Genomic DNA, 14,048 nt, shown 5'->3' with positions numbered 1-14,048 from the left:
GTTCGCTTGGTGAGCAGGGGGGAATTTGGTGCGGGCAGGGCCTGCCGCCGCCGAGGCGGTTCGCAGGTGCGCACTGCTGAGCGCTCCGAGCGGCCGCTCGGCAGCCGCCCGCAGTGCCTTGGGTGGTGGAGTGCCCCCCAAAGCCACGCAGAGCCGAGAGGTTTGTCCTCACCGCGCCCGCTGCACTGGGCAGGTGTTTCAGAAGTGGAAGGCAGAGACACAGAACCTGAGACCCTCCAAGACACTGAGGGTCTGGAAACAACCGAGTGGCTGCCTGTGAGGCCAGCAAGCAGGTAGCAAAGGCAAGGAAGGAGCTCATCCTGCCTGCCAGCCCCTGGGCACTGCTGCTTCCTCTGCAGGCACTGACCCAGTGGCTGCCTCTGGGGTAAGGCCAGCGAGCAGGCAGCAAAGGCAAGGAAGGAGCTCATCCTGCCTGCCAGCTCCCGGGCACTGCTGCTTCCTCTGCGGGCACTGGCACATAAGCACCTCAGTAAAAGCAGAGGTGTCTGCAGCGTGCCAGGTGGACACAAGGACGCCTTCGCAGGCTCCCGCGCTCCAGAGGCCATTTCGGCACTCTGCCAGAGGCAGACATTTGGGATGGCTGCTGCCTACAATGCCAGGCTGCATTCCTTCCCCCTGCTGCTTCCCCCTGCACCCGGCAAAGCGGACAGGCAGTGCTGGGGATGCTGCTCTGGCGTGAGGCTGCTGGCTGGAGGAAAGCTTCTGCAGCAGGGCCTGGTGGGGTGCAGGTTTTAGGCAATAAGCAGGTAGCCTCTCTCCCTCCGAAGGAAAAAGAAAATAATGGGAAGCTGTAACATTCATTTGGAGGCCTCAAAGGCATAAAAAACCCAATTCCAACTGTTATAGGTCCCTGCAGGAGTCTACAAAAGAACTAAGCTTTTTAAGTAAGAAAACTAGATTTTGGCCCAGAGGGCCCTGTCATTGCTGCTTAATAGATGAAACTCTTTTGATACAAATATGCTGTTTACTTCTCAGCTTCAGCTTTCATAAAATATAACCTTTTTTATGATTTACGACCCCAGAAAAAGTGCAGGATGGATTTTTTAGCTCTGAATTGGTTGGAATGTCAACAAGAAAAATATAGATAACATATAGAAATAGCAGGGTGTTAATGCCACACAAAATGATGAAATCATTTCTGTGGAGGAAAAGTTAAGTTTGCTCCTGAAGTTCTTTGTGAGTGGAACTGGGGAAGGGCTTTGCCAGCAGAGCCATGGGAAGCTGTGCAGGAGGCTCCCTTTTGCCTCTGAGGTCAAGGGGGTCTGCCTAGAAAGCTGTCCAAGTGCTGACACAGAACCCAGGTGTGGTGCCAGGGGGTGCCATGTGGCTTGTTAGCCTTCTGCTAGTGCCCAACACTTAACCACGTTTTGCCCAAGAGATGCTTCCAGAATCATTTAAAGTAGATTGAAACTGGATGTGAGGGAGAAGTTGTTTGCAGCGAGGGTGGTGAGACACTGGCACAGGCTGCCCAGGGAGGTTGTGGAGCACAGAATGATCCAAAGTGATTGAAGATAACGTTGGGTGATTCTGCGCTCCACAACCTCCCTGGAGGTATTCAGGACCAGGTTGGATGAGGCATTGAGCAGCCAATTCCAGTAGGAAGTGTCCCTGCCTATGGCAGGGGGTTGGAACTGGCTGAGCTTTGTGGTTCCTTCCAACCTAAACCATTCTGTGGTTCTATGATGCCTCTAGCAATGAGTTCATGTTGAAGGCCTTGTTCCAAAACTAAGCTTAGTGTGCAGGCTCTTGTTACTCCTAGTGATTAACAAAGCCAAAGAACAAGTACAAACCCTGTGAGGAGAGGCTGAGGGAGCTGGGGGTGTGCAGCCTGCAGCAGAGGAGGCTGAGGGCAGAGCTGATTGCTGCCTGCAGCTGCCTGCAGGGAGGCTGTAGCCAGGTGGGGTTGGGCTCTGCTGCCAGGCAAGCAGCAAGAGAAGAAGGGGACACAGACTGAAGCTGTGCCAGAGTAGGTCTAGGCTGGATGTGAGGAGGAAGTTCCTGGCAGAGAAAGTGGTTGGCATTGGAATGGGCTGCCCAGGGAGGTGGTGGAGTGGCCGTGGCTGGAGGTGTTGCAGCCAAGCCTGGCTGAGGCACTTAGTGCCATGGTCTGGTTGGTTGGGCAGGGCTGGGTGCTAGGTTGGGCTGGCTGACCCTGGAGGGCTCTGTTTGATTCTATGATCCTATGATTCCAACCCACCTTCTGCAAAGGGCTGCCAGCCTCAGAGCTGCCAGCTGCTCTGGTGGGTGCTGCTGTTGCACCACACAAAGGTGTTCCACCTTTTCTGCAGCCCTCTCCTTTGCTCTGCTTGCTTCACAGCAATTTCCCTCCAGTTACTTCAGGCTGGGATTTTTTTTCTGATGAGGACAAATCTCTGCTTAATAAGAATGCAGCAAAAATCTTCCATCTAAATGCTGAATGCCCAATGGCAAATCTGGCAAAGTGATTCACTGGTGCCAGGAGGATTCATTTTACTTGGGAAACTCATTTAGCTGAAGGCTTTGGGCTTATGTCCTGCTCGGTGGCCTTTGGATAAAGTGAATTTACTTTACTTGTCTGCTCTGCAGGATGGAATTTTGGTAGTGTTTCATTTTCAGGTAGAAAAGCAAAGAACTGTTCAGATATTCTCTTGAAGCTGTCCTGAAAAGTGGCTCATAATGACAGAATCATAAAGGTCATGTGCTATTTTCTTTCCATAAATCTGGCAGTGGAAACATTACAGCTTCTCCCTGGTCTTTATCCTCTCCCTTGCTGCAGTGAGGATGTCAGATTGGTTTTGGCTCCTGTGCAATCCCAAATGCTGGAAATAGTGCAGAGTAGAATCATAGAACCATAGAATCAGGCAGGGCTGGAAGGGAGCACAAGGAGCAGCCAGTGCCAACCCCCTGCCATGCCCAGGGACACCCTACCCTAGAGCAGGCTGCACACAGCCTCAGCCAGCCTGGCCTCAAACACCTCCAGCCATGGGGCCTCAACCCCCTCCCTGGGCAACCCAGTCCAGCCTCTCACCACTCTCCTGCTCAACAACTTCCTCCTCACCTCCAGCCTCACTCTCCCCACCTCCATCTTTGCTCCATTCCCCCCACTCCTGACACTCCCTCACACCCTCAAAAGTCCCTCCCCAGCTTTTTTGGAGCCCCCTTCAGATGCTGGAAGGCCACAAGAAGGTCCCCTGGGAGCCTCCTCTGCTCCAGCCTGCACAGCCCCAACTCTTTCAGGCTGTGCTCACAGCAGAGCTGCTGCAGCCTCTGAGCATCCTCCTGGCCCTGCTCTGGACACTCTCCAGCATCTCCACAGCCCTCTTGTCCCAGGGGCTCCAGAGCTGGATGCAGGACTCCAGGGGGGGTCTCAGCAGAGCACAGAAGAGCAGAGGGGGAGAATCCCCTCCCTGGCCCTGCTGGCCACACTTCTGCTGCTGCAGCCCAGGCTCTGCTTGGCTTTCTGGGCTGCAAGTGCACACTGCTGGCTCCTGCTGAGCTTCTCCTCCAGCAGCAGCACCAGAGTACAGAAGAAGGCTGCTGCACCTTCTTGTTATTTGGGACTGGGAATGGCAACTGGTAGGAAAGTAGGATTATTACAAGATGACTGCTGGCAGAAGACCCTCACATTCCCTTGGAAAGGGCTCCTGGCCCTGCTAGGAGTGTGAAGGGTGTCAAACCCTCTTACATTATCAAGGGGAAAAAAAGCTGGACATAAAAATTAGGTCTTGCATTTTTGGTAATGACCTCTGCTGAAACAAACTCGGGATTGCTGGAGTGTGGGTCTCCTGATCCAGAGGAGTTATCCCCAGCTTAGAATCATAGAATCAAGCAGGTTGGAGGAGACCTCTAAGCTCATCCAGCCCAACCTAGCACCCAGCCCTGCCCAACCAACCAGACCATGGCACTAAGTGCCCCAGCCAGGCTTGGCTGCAACACCTCCAGCCATGGCCACTCCACCACCTCCCTGGGCAGCCCATTCCAATGCCAATCACTCTCTCTGCCAGGAACTTCCTAACAACATCCAGCCTAGACCTGCCCTGCCACAGCTTCAGACTCTGTCCCCTTCTTCTCTTGCTGGGTGCCTGGCAGCAGAGCCCAACCCCACGGGGCTACAGCCTCCCTGCAGGCAGCTGCAGGCAGCAATCAGCTCTGCCCTGAGCCTCCTCTGCTGCAGGCTGCACCCCCCCAGCTCCCTCAGCCTCTCCTCACAGGGCTGTGCTCCAGGCCCCTCCCCAGCCTTGCTGCCCTGCTCCAAACACCTTCCAGCACCTCAACAGCTCTCTGCAATTCAGGAGCCCAGGGCTGGACACAGCACTGCAGGTGTGTCCTGAGCAGTGCTGAGCACAGGGGCAGAGGAACCTGCCTTGTCCTTACTGAGCTCCAGGGATGCAGATGTTTCATTCTGGAGATTTCCTGTGTTGTGTTGCTTGGTTTTGCTTTTCCTGTGGTCTGAGTGCCAGGCGTTCATGGCTTTGGCACACTCATCCCCTCTACTGCTTTGCCTGCATATCCAGCTGTGCCTGAGGGTGGGTAGGTCTGAAGGCACAGCACTCCTGGCCAGCAGCAGTGTCTGTAACTCACACAGCTCTCTGAAGAGGCATTTAGTGACACAGAGGCAATGCCTAAATTCTTGGGGAGAGCAATGATGTGTCAGGGCCATCCCACGGGAATCACACTTATTTCATACCAGCAGTGAGTTGGGGTCATTCCTTCGTGGCTGCTTCTGAGCCAAACCAAACATCCCAGAATATTTACTGATGGAACACGCCCAGGCGAGCTGCTCGGTCTGGCTGAGGGCTTGCTGGGCGTGAGCTGTGCTCTGGCGGAGCTTACCCGGCCGGGTCGCAGGGCAGGCTCTGCCGCAGGGGGTCAGGCAGCCTCCCCGGGGGGCTGCAGCGCTGCCCAACTCGGGGGCGCCGCCGGTGCGAGCGAGCTGCGGCTCTGCCGGGCAGGCGGCGGCGCAAGGCGGGAGGCATGCGGAGGGGGCGGTTAAGCTTCAAGCGGGATGGTCACTGCTCAGCGACTCCCACTTCGGATGCTTCCCTGCTGGCCTCCGAGCGCCTTAACACCCTGCACACCCCAAGGAGCGGGTAGGAGCTACGGGCGTGAGGTGTCCATGGAGCAGCCCTGGAGAATGAGGAAGAAGAGGAACTTAGGAAGAAGCTCTTGAGAGTGAGGGTGGTGAGACACTGGCACGGGTTGCCCAGGGAGGGTGTGGAGCACAGAATCGCCCAATGTGATCTTTTCAATCTCCCCTCTGCCAGGTCAAACCCATTCCCCCTTGTCCTGGCGTTACCAGACCTTGTCAGTAGTCCCTCCGCAGCCCTCCTGGAGCTCCCTTCAGATGCTGCAAGGCCACTCCAAGGTCTCCTGGAAGTGTTCTCCTCTGCAGGCTGAAGAGCCCCAGGAAGTAGCTTGGTAAGAGTATTGGTGGTAAGGAAACTGGAGCCAGACAATCTCCCTTCGGGTAGCTGTAGACAGCAGTGAGGTCTGCCCTGAGCCTTCTCTTCTCCAGGCTGCAGAGCCCCAACTCTCTCAGCCTGTCCTCAGAGCAGAGCTGCTGCAAACCTCTCAGCATATTGGTGGCCTCCTCTGCACTGGCTCCAACACTTCCATGTCCTGCTTGTGCTGGGGGCTGCAGAACTGCCCCCAGGACTGCAGGTGGGGTGTGAGGAGAGCAGAGCCAAGGGGCAGAATCCCTTTCCTTGCCCTGCTGCCAACACTGCTCTTGCTGCAGCCCAGCACAGGGTTGTGTCTGGGCTGTACTCACACTGCAGGCTCATGCTGAGCTTTTCACCACCCCAGACCCCCAGGTCCTGTTCCTCAGGGCTGCTCTCAGCCATTCCCCACCCAGCCTGGAGCTGTGCTTGGGATTGTCCCTGCCCAGGTGGAATCATAGCTTGATGCTATGATTCTATGTTCTTTCCTGTTGAATGGAGAGCAACAATCACTTCCACACAGGAGCAACAACCACCTTGCATGTGTTTGCTCTCCCTCACTGCCATTTGCAGTTTGGGGTTTCTGGAGATCTGCAGCTCAGGATTTTGGTTCTCTTCGCAGGGAAGTGCTTAATTGCAGACCTGAGTCTGGGCCTTACGGTAGGAACAGTACACAGGGAGGGGAAATGCTGGAAAGAGTAATAAAGAGCAATCTTCCTGTGAGTAAATAAAAATTACAGGAGGCAACACTAATCAATAGATTGTGCAGTTCAAGAGTTCAGCACTCGCTGCTGCGGCGCGCACAACGCCTCGGCGGCAGCCCGGGATTATGGATCCCCACGTTTATGTGGAAACAGAAGTGAGCAACTGAAACAAGAGTCATGTTGCAGGAATGTAAAACCAGGCTGGACTTAATGGTGTGCTATGTTTAAAAGAGTGATGTGGTGCAAAGAGTAGTCACTTTATCTTTTCCTTCAAGCTTGGCTGCCTGCAACCTGTTAATTCAAAGGAGAGCATTTTTCTCTATTTCAATCACCAGCAGAGTGCCATATGCATTGCAGCCCAGTCCCAGGGCCCCTGCTACCAAACAGCACTGAGAGGTGGATGGAAATCAGTGCTGCTTCTCATCTGAGTGGGGAGCACCCAAACTGAGATAGACAGAGGAGAAGGGCAGGGCTGTGATGTCATGCCACAGAATCACAGAATTCCAGCATGGCAGTGGCCAGAAGGTACCTCTGGAGAGGACAGAATCAGAGAGTCACAGAACCACAGAATCAGCTAAGTTGGAAGAGAGCTCCAAGCTCAGCTAGCCCAACCTAGCACCCAGCCCTGCCCAATCAACCAGACCATGGCACTAAGTGCCCCAGCCAGGCTTGGCTGCAACACCTCCAGCCACGGCCACTCCACCACCTCCCTGGGCAGCCCATTCCAATGCCAATCACTCTCTCTGCCAGGAACTGTCTCCTCACATCCAGCCTAGACCTGCCCTGGCACAGCTTCAGTCTGTGTCCCCTTCTTCTCTTGCTGCTTGCCTGGCAGCAGAGCCCAACCCCACCTGGCTACAGCCTCCCTGCAGGCAGCTGCAGGCAGCAATGAGCTCTGCCCTGAGCCTCCTCTGCTGCAGGCTGCACACTCCCAGCTCCCTCAGCCTCTCCTCACAGGGCTGTGCTCCAGGCCCCTCCCCAGCCTTGCTGCCCTGCTCCAAACACCTTCCAGCACCTCAACAGCTCTCTGCAATAGTGGAGCCCAGAGCTGGGCACAGCACTCAGAACAAGGGGACAGAGTCTGAAGCTGTGGCAGGGGAGGTCTAGGCTGGATGTGAGGAGGAAGTTCCTGGCAGGGAGAGTGATTGGCATTGGAATGGACTGCCCAGGGAGGTAGTGGAGTGGCCGTGGCTGGAGGTGTTGCAGCCAAGCCTGGCTGGGGCACTTAGTGCCATGGTCTGGTTGGTTGGGCAGGGCTGGGTGCTAGGTTAGGCTGGGTGAGCTTGGAGCTCTCTTCCAGTCTGGTTGATTCTATGATTCTATGATTCTGTGACTCCTTGCCCACGGGGGCTGTGGACTTGTCCATCCCATCCAGCTGATAATGCAATCCAAACATTGCACATGAAGGGGGGGAAAAAAAGCTCTGACTTTCGGAGTGCTCTCTAAACCCTACCTGACCCCCCCTGTAATTTAGGAGAACAGTCCTTGCAGTGCCACGTCCAGAATGAACAATTTTGAATGAAAAAGAGAAAAAAGGGGAAAAAAAGACCCACAAAAAGGATAAATTTTGAGTGCTTGGCATTGTCTGACAAATACCATTCCTACAATCTTCATCAAAATCAATCTCACAGAGATAGTAACAGTTGTGGCCTTGTTCTAATACAGCAGAGCCATTTTGCTAATTTGCCTGCATTCTGCGAGGTGCATGGGAAATACATTTCGTGAGCAGGTGCTCTCTTACTTGAGAGAGGAAGTATTAAAATTGATACCCACTTTCCTTAATAAGAGCAGATAATGGCACAAAATCTGAATCTATTATCAGGAGGAAGAAAGTAACAAGGAGAGAAAACGAAACAAATGTAATTTTTCCCTATTACAACACTCACATTTCTAACTTGTGGAGTGTCTGCGCTGTGCTTTACTTTGTAATGACCACCCTGGCTGCATAATGCCAGGAGAGAGCTTGTTTAAAACAGGGGAGGGGGAAAAAATATCCCTGCCAGCCTATTCAGGGCTGTGTCTTTGTGTTCTGGTGGGAGCCCATCTCTTTAAGTAGGATGAGTTGAACAACTACCCAGAGGGTGAAAAAAAATGTTCTGCTTCCAGCACGTCGCAGTCTTCCCTGGAGTGGTTTGCAGATAGCCCTGGGGAGCCGGGGGAGAGGAATGCAGCTCTACCTGCCGGCAGGTGCCCGTGCTGGGTGCGGGGTGGCAGCGCTGCCTGCGCGGAGGGCGATGCTGCCAGCCGAGCGCTGTGCATTCGCCCCGGTCCCCCTCTCCCCCGGCAGCGGTAATGCGCCTCAAGATCATCCTGCAGAGCTCACACAAAGGGCACAGCGACCGGGCAGGCAATGCCCCGCTGTGTGCAGTGCCAGGCGGCAGCCTGCGAGCTGCCAGGATGCACCACAGCTGGGGGAGTCTTCACACTCAGGTGGCACAGCCAGCCAGAGTCTCCCCAGAGGGGAAGTGCCGAGTTTGGGCAGAGGAAACAGCTTTGATCTTGCGGATTTTGCTTTCAAGGTTGACAAAAATTTGTGGTCTACCTTTTCCTTCCTCCCTTCCTCTCTCTCTCCCTCCCTCCCTCCCTCTCCCTCTCCCTCTCCCTCTCCCTCCATCCCTCTCCCTCTCTCCCTCTCTCCCTCTCCCTCTCTCCCTCTCTTTCTCTCCTTCTCTCTCTCCCTCTCTCCCCCTCTCCCTCCCTCCCTCCCTCCCTCCCTCCCTCCCTCCCTCCCTCCCTCCCTCCCTCCCTTCCTTCCTTCCTTCCTTCCTTCCTTCCTTCCTTCCTTCCTTCCTTCCTTCCTTCCTTCCTTCCTTCCTTCCTTCCTTCCTTCCTCCCTTCCTCCCTTCCTCCCTTCCTCCCTTCCTCCCTCCCTCCCTCCCTCCCTCCCTCCCTTCCTTCCTTCCTTCCTTCCTTCCTTCCTTCCTTCCTTCCTTCCTTCCTTCCTTCCTTCCTTCCTTCCTTCCTTCCTTCCTTCCTTCCTTCCTTCCTTCCTTCCTTCCTTCCTTCCTTCCTTCCTTCCTTCCTTCCTTCCTTCCTCTTTTCCTCTCTTCCTTCCTTTCTCTCTCTCTCTTTCTCTCTCTCTGTCTCCTTGTCTTTCTCTCTCTCTCTCTCTCTCTCTCTCTCTCTCTCTCTCTCTCTCTCTCTCTCTCTCTCTCTTCCTTCCTTTGCCCCTTCCTTCCTGGAAACAGCAGAGCTCCTTGACCTGCAGAAGTGAGTGAGACTGAAGAGACATTGGAGATAAACAAACACAGAGGCTGCTCTGTGCACGAAATCTGCTGCCAGACTCCAGCAGTCTCTGAGGCTGGTTTGGATTGGAAGGGACCTGCAAAGGTCATCTAGCCCAAGCCCACTGCAGCGAGAAGGGACCATTCCCCAGCAGATCAGATCCCCATCCAACCTGGCCTTGAAAGTCTCCAGGGATGGGGCTCTAGCACCTCTCTGGGCAACCTCTTGCAGTGTTCCATCACGCTCGTAGCAAAGAACTTCTTGCTGATGTCCTTCTCAAGTTTCATTGTTCCTTGTCCTCTACACAGTCCTGTGTGCTTACTTTGCCTCTCGATGGAGTCCCTGTGCTTGGTGAGTTTGCTTGAGGTGATTCCAGATTCTGGCTTCTGTACTCAGGTAATGCTTCCACAGCAACACATCCCTGCTGAACGCTCAACTCCAAGTCCTGAAGCTCCACTCGTGGCTGCTGCAGCTTGAGCTCAGCACCAGAGCCGCCTGCATGTGAGCACAGCCCTTGGCTGCTCAGAGCTGCTCAGCTTCTGCTGGCTTCCAAATTCACAGTCTCCAGCTGCTGCTGTCTGCAGGGCACCCAAGGCAGCTGATGCCCGGGAGCTGGAGTAACCCTGAGGGGTTCAGTCTTTCCTCCAAGTGCTGTCTCACCTCCTCCCGCAAAGAATCAGAGCAAGTGAGGAAGATGAGCAGCAAAGCAAACAGACAAATCCAAACTTGACTTCTAGTCAGGAGCTTCAGCACAAAGTTTTGCCACGGCCTGGCTGAGTGATTGCCTCTCAAACCCCAGCACGCAGAAGGGAAACCCCAGCTCCCAGCTGTGAGTGGCACAGCTGTAATTAACTCTGCCTCCAGACAACTCCCATTAATATTTCAAGGATTTGTTAATTAAAATAATTGTATTTATGGAAAATATTTTCTCCCTCGACTTGTTTCAGGCAGAAACCTTCCAAGCACATTGCTTTTTATTTTCTGCTTCTGGTTTTCAATCCCATCTGAACAGCAGGTTTCCTCCTTGCCTCCATTTCCCTCCCGTGCCAGGTTGCCCATGCTCTCATAGGAACACAGAATCAGGCAGGGCTGGAAGGCAGCACAAGGAGCAGGCAGTGCCAACCCCCCTGCCATACCCAGGGACACCCTACCCTAGAGCAGGCTGCACACAGCCTCAGCCAGCCTGGCCTCAAACACCTCCAGCCATGGGGCCTCAACCACCTCCCTGGGCAAACCCTGCCAGCCTCTCACCACTCTCCTGCTCAACAACTTCCTCCTCACCTCCAGCCTCACTCTCCACACCTCCACCTTCGCTCCATTCTCCCCACTCCTGCCACTCCCTCACACCCTCAAAAGTCCCTCCCCAGCTTTTTTGGAGCCCCCTTCAGATGCTGGAAGGCCACAAGAAGGTCCCCTGGGAGTCTCCTCTGCTCCAGCCTGCACAGCCCCAACTCTTTCAGGCTGTGCTCACAGCAGAGCTGCTGCAGCCTCTCAGCATCCTCCTGGCCCTGCTCTGGACACTCTCCAGCATCTCCACAGCCCTCTTGTCCCAGGGGCTCCAGAGCTGGATGCAGGACTCCAGGGGGGGTCTCATCAGAGCAGAGCAGAGGGGGAGAATCCCCTCCCTGGCCCTGCTGGCCACACTGCTGCTGCTGCAGCCCAGGCTCTGCTTGGCTTTCTGGGCTGCAAGTGCACACTGCTGGCTCCTGCTGAGCTTCTCCTCCAGCAGCACCCCCAAGTCCCTCTCCTCAGGGCTGCTCTCCAGACTGGCACTGCCCATCCTGGAATTGTGCTCGGCATTGCCTCTACCCAGCTGCAGGACCTTGCCCTTGCTCTTGTTGAACCTCCTGAGCTTGGCCTGTGCCTACCTCTGCAGCCTGTGCAGGTCCCTCTGGATGGATCCTGTCCTCCAGCCTGGCTGCTGCACCACACAGCTTGGTGTGGGCAGCAAACTTGCTGAGGCTGCACCCAGTGCCTCTGTCCATGGCACCTACCAAGGTGTTGAACATTTCTTCCCAGGCCACCAATGATTCATGGATTCTCAGAACACCAAGTTGGGAGGATGAACATTTCCTCCTTTGGTTTTGTGTCTTGCCAAGCTTTGGAAGCTCTGTGGTGAGAAATCTCCTATTTATCTTCTTGGAATTGCCCAGCCCCCTGCTCAGGAACTCAGCCCAGCATCCAATGCCTGGGTTCATGGCATTTCCAGGCTTTGTCTAGGATGTCCTCAATGCCTGGAAGCAAACTCTCTCCTTTTCAGCCCTCCTTGGCTGGCTCTAAAGCTGCTAGACAAATAAATCTGTGGCTAACAGCCATGGGAAGATGCTGTTTGTGTTTGCAGTGTTACTGCTTATTGCTTACCTACTGCTTACCTACTACTTATTCCTTACCTACTTCAAGGCTTTAGCTGTGGCAATTACTGAGGCAGAGATTACAAGATATGTAGCTATTTTATTTCCAGCAAGACCTGTACATATGAGTTACATCTGGGGTCCAATGGAGACAGGAAACTCTTCCCAAGGCTGCTTCTGGGCAATTCATCCATTTAGGAGAATCAGAACACTGGGAAAGGTTTGGCCACACAATGGCTTTGCCTCACTTACAGATAAAAGGCAGCCTGGAGCCCATGGGCAGGTCTGTGCCACTCACTAGGAGGGGAGTCCCTGGCTCTTTTGAGGCAGTGTTGGAACTGCTCAGCCCTTGAGAGGCTTCCAGATCTTCCCAGGGTGCTGGGAAAGAGGCAGAGCATCTCTGACCTGCTCCTGGTTCCTCTTGGCACAGAGGTGTGCAGAGGTGCAGCAGCATCTCCTGCAGCTGTGCAGAGAGCACCATGTAGGTTTCACTGCCTGCCAGGGCCTGAGGCACTCCAGGGCCTTCTCTTGGGAAACTTGAGGCACTTCAGCTTCCAGGCAGTTCAGGCCCAAAGCATCAGGGCTAAGCTGGTCTGAAGCACGAGGCAGAGCAGAACACAGTCTCCAAGAGCAGCGAGGCAGAGGCTGCTCTTTGAGGCAGGGGCAGCTCTGTGAGGCAGCAGGGCAGAAGCAGCCAGGCAGGAGCAGCACAACTGCTTGCAGCTGAGCTCCATTTCTGTTCCTTGCCCGAGTGCAGAGGCTCCTTTGGCCACAGAGGTTCACCAATCAGATGGCAGTTGCCAAACTGACCATGTTAGGTGACCCCAGGGCTTGCTCAGCCTTCTTTGGGCAAGACACCAGCAAGTAGCTAAACCCCTGTGGGTCTCTGTTTATCACTTTGGGAGGGCACATAATGGCCCAAGCCTTTGTTTTTCTCCCACCCTTGCTTCCCCCATCAGCAGAAGGGTGGGGGCAAGCCAGGACATCTCACAGGCCTATTGGCCTTCCAGGACACCTATGAAAACCATCAGGAGTTCTGCAGCCTCCTCTCTGTGGTCCCCAGTGACAGGTCAAGGGGCAGTGGGCACAAAGTGGAACCCAGGAGGCTCTGTCTGAACATGAGTGGAAATTTCTTTGCTGTGTGAGTGACAGCCTTGCAGCAGAGCCCTGCCCAGAGAGGTTGTGTAGTCTCCTCTGCAGAGATTCCAAACCTGCTGGGATGTGATCCCCAGAGGTGTTCAAGAGGGGGCTGGATGAGGCACTTAGTGCCAGGGTTTAGTTAATCAGAAGGGTTAGGTGATAGGTTGGACTCCATGATCCTAGAGGTTTTTCCAGCCTGGTCAGATCTGTGATTCTGTGATCCTGCTGCAGGTGTCCCTGCTCTAGCAGGCTCTTGGACTAGGCGATCCTCAGAGGTCCCTTCCAACCCTTACCATGCTGGGGTTCTGTGGTTATCTTTGTCTTGGCATTCACCATTTTCACTGATTAATAATCACAATGAGGCTCAGGGGTGACCTCATTGCTGCCTGCAGCTGCCTGCAGGGAGGCTGTAGCCAAGTGGGGTTGGGCTCTGCTGCCAGGCAAGCAGCAAGAGAAGAAGGGGACACAGCCTGAAGCTGTGCCAGGGCAGGTCTAGGGTGGATGTGAGGAGGAAGTTGCTGGCAGAGAGAGTGATTGGCATTGGAATGGGCTGCCCAGGGAGGTGGTGGAGTGGCTGTGGCTGGAGGTGTTGCAGCCAAGCCTGGCTGGGGCACTTAGTGCCATGGTCTGGTTGCTTGGCCAGGGCTGGGTGCAAGGCTGAATGATCTTGGATGTCTCTTCCAGCCTGCTTGATTCTGTGATTCTAATTCAAGTCTGCCTGAGAGTCAGATATGCCCTTTGTATGTCACCTACAAACAGGACCATATTGCTCAGCCTGGGTGCAGGTGCAGCAAGAAGATGACCTGTGAGAGGGATGCTTTGTTTTGGAGGAGGAGGTTCGTGCAGGCTGAGTCATAGAGGAGCCTGCATTCGACTTTTCAGCCTGGCAGTGCAGTGGTGCTGAGCCCACACTGCACTGCTGACATGTAGGTGGGCAACAGGCAGGTAACGAATTGTGGCGGGGCACAATAAATCTGCTTCTTATATGCCTGCAACCTGGACAGGCTCTCACACAGATAATCCTTCAGCCTGTGATAATTTATCGAGGGGCTGCACTTCTGATACAGAAAACTATTTGTACACGAGGAAAAGCCCAGCCTGAGTCATTCAGCCAGCCACCAGAGCCTGATGGAAAGCAGAGTCTGCCATCCAAAACAAATGAGACCCCATACAGATGCTTCTATTGACTT

Source organism: Pogoniulus pusillus, chromosome 3, assembly GCF_015220805.1.
Source record: "Pogoniulus pusillus isolate bPogPus1 chromosome 3, bPogPus1.pri, whole genome shotgun sequence".
Taxonomy (NCBI): Eukaryota; Metazoa; Chordata; class Aves; order Piciformes; family Lybiidae; genus Pogoniulus; species Pogoniulus pusillus.
The sequence above is the reverse complement of the archived record's forward strand: the minus strand, read 5'-3'. Positions refer to the sequence as shown.